Here is a 3,036-nt window from a genome sequence, read left to right on the forward strand (position 1 = left end):
GCATGTTGCATACTATAACTGTATAAACATCCTGCACAATTGACTGTGGTAAACTCACTTGTATGCAACACAGACTGACCAACCACTATATCTTTGTTGTTTATCTGAAGGACTGAGCAACAAAGAGGTGCAGGTGGAAGGCCAAGGATTTCCAATGAGGCACAGGAAGCAGCAGTTACAAACTGGGTTTTGGCAAACAATGCCATCAAACTTAGAGAGATCCGAAGCATAGTAACTATGTGCTTTGATGCATGTTGCACAATGTTATTTTTGAATAAAATGTGTTTTCGACAACTCATTTGTATTTCTTCATTTACTGTATTTCTGTAAACTCAAGCAATCTTTCTCTGCAGAAACCTCTATGAACAGATCCCAGCCCATAAAGATGAAAGTGCTTTAGATGATGCTCAGCAGTGTGTAGTTGGGTGGTCAAACCATCTAGTATTAAGAATGAAGTGTGTTATATTTGGTGCAAAGTTTGCATTTGGTAAGTGTTTATGTAGTTTTCAGTGCTGTTCTTCACTTAGCAGGAGAAATTAGGTGTTTTGCACTTTGGGTGTGTGGTTTTGTGAATTGTGTTTAGTGTTCTGAGAAACTGAGCAATTAAAAAAAAAATGTGTGTTAGCAATCGAGAAAAACTGTATTTCAGTTTTCAGATGCTCCTTGTTTTATCATCTGTTCAAATCTACGATCTGAAATATAGCTGACACTTGTTGAGCAGCATGAAGTGTTGGATTCCCATATGTTGTTTACCGTTTACATTATGTGTTAAGTTGTATCAAGATGTGCTTCAAGCTAAGCTGGAGATGATCATTTACAGATTAGTTTGTCCGTTTAAACGGTGTAATTCAATTTCTTCTTTACCTTCACATCCATCACTCACTGAAATGTTCAAAGGACTGTTGAATGAACTTTGACGGGCTCTTTGAAAAGATCTCATGTAACAGCTGTCTTGATTTTTATTCTTGGCTCCACATTGAATAAAGAATCCAGTTTAAGATACTGGTGGTTCCTTTTAGAGCTCTACATGGTCAGACAGCCTCCTTTATCTCTGATCTCCTACAGCGCTGTATCACTAGGAGGTCAGGAACGTCTCATGATCAGGGCTCGCTGGATTTACCTCAGACTTTAAAGTGAAGGTGACCTTTGCTTTGAAGTCGGGACTTTTCATCTTTGGGAGTCACTCCAGTGAGACAGAAGTGAACGCTGTTCAAAAAGAAGCTGAGGACCAATAAGTTTAGTGTGGCTTTTATAGATTTAGTATTTTAGTATGGTGTGTATGAGTTCATTCTCTTAATATATTATTAGGAACATTTCAGAAGTCTTTGCTTGAAAAATAAAAAAGTTACACGCTGAATGAAGATGAAAGTGTGTGTTTGTGTGTGTGTGTGTGTGTGTGTGTGTGTGTGTGTGTGTGTGTGTGTTTGTGTGTGTGTGTGTGTGTGTGTGTGTGTGTGTGTGTGTGTGTGTGTGTGTGTGTGTGTGTGTGTGTGTGTGTGTGTGTGTGTGTGTGTTTGTGTGTGTCCTCAGTGAAGTGTAGCTTCCAGCTGCAGCAGTCAGTTCAGTTCCTGTTTGACTGAGGGAGGTTTTTGTACGACGCTTTTTCACTGTGTGAACACATACTGACTGGGGACATGGAGACTCTGACAGTAGTAAACTGCTGCATCATCAGCCTGGACTCCACTGATGGTCAGAGTGAAGTCAGAGTTTGATCCACTGCCTGTGAAACGGTCTGAAATCCCTGATTCTCGAGTGGTAGCAGAATAAATGAGCAGTTTAGGAGTTCCTCCATCTCTCTGTTGGTACCAGGCTAAATAGCTCCCACCATGAACCGCATGACTGGTCTTACATGTGATGGAGACGGAGCGTCCCAGAGCAGAGCTCACTGCTGCAGACTGAGTCACCGTGTACTGGCCTCTGGACTCTGAGGATACAGAGACAAAGACATAAAGCAGCGTCATGGTTTTGTCCGCTTCATTTCAGAGGGACGGATGTTCACAGAGGAGAGGAGTTTGATTCTCTGGACTTTACCTGTGAAGCAGCAGCAGAGGAGAGTCCAGATGAGGACGCAGATCAAAGTCATGTTTTTGATGAGGAGGATTTCTGTGTTTTCTGTTGTCATGAAGGACAGCTGTCAGTCATCCAGTGTTCAACTCTCAGGACTATAAAGTGTCCCAGAGCACTGGAGCATGGTGCTGCTGATGCAAAGTGTCTCTCTATGGAAATGCTCTGACTGACTCCAACAGGGACCTGGATTACTCTGATGATGCTGTTCATCAATGGATCCATCTCTCTGTCAGAGCATTGATCAGGAATGGGTCAGCGCTCACTTGTTTGAGGCTCTAAATTCAAAGGACACATTTTCTTGCAGTTCATTTCAATAAAAATCTCAAATTAATAACCCCGAATAATCAATACCACCTAGGAAAAACTAAATGGAGGTTTATTATTAATCCTGATGGATAAACAAACATGTATTTATGGGAATTATGCACATTTGGAAGTATAACATGTTGAGCTTTTATTAGACATGTATTGTTTCATTTAAGTGTTCAATTACTTTGATGAAAAAGTTGATAAAATCGTAAAAAAACATATTTTGTGAACAATTCGTTTTTTGAAAGAATCATCTTAATTTTGAAACTTAAGAAACAGCTTAATATTCCTTTTAAAGGTTTAAAAAGTTCACAAAAGAAACATTAGATACTTTTCCATAGTTTGTGAATCTGATTCAAACATTGGAAGCAGTGATTATATAAAGTGGGTAAACTGTGGATGTGTTTGGTGAGTTTGTTTGTGTCAAAGTCAGAGAGCCGTGTCTCTCTACAGTGAGAGGTTTTTGTACGGCGGCTCAATGACTTTGTATCACTGTGGTACACGTTCGGTGGAGGAACCAGACTGGATGTTGGAAGTAAGTCAAGTATTCATTTATAAGAGCAATTTCTCTTTTTTTGTACCTTTTATTAAGCAAACTAAGAGAAATAGTTGCCTCTCCATGTCATTGTATAAATTCTTCTCAAATATTTTGCACTCAGA

At 39.7% G+C, this 3,036-nt stretch overlaps 1 gene segment (V, D, J or C); it reads right to left on the reverse strand.

Moving 5' to 3' along the window:
- Positions 1-1,371: 1,371 nt before the first annotated feature.
- LOC307015287 (Ig kappa chain V region 120-like) lies at positions 1,372-2,112 on the reverse strand. The segment is given in 2 exons: positions 2,032-2,112; positions 1,372-1,924 (listed from the first exon to the last, which is right to left on the reverse strand).
- Positions 2,113-3,036: the final 924 nt, after the last annotated feature.

This window comes from Notothenia rossii (genome assembly GCF_949606895.1).
Source record: "Notothenia rossii genome assembly, chromosome: 8".
In the NCBI taxonomy this organism is placed as follows: domain Eukaryota; kingdom Metazoa; phylum Chordata; class Actinopteri; order Perciformes; family Nototheniidae; genus Notothenia; species Notothenia rossii.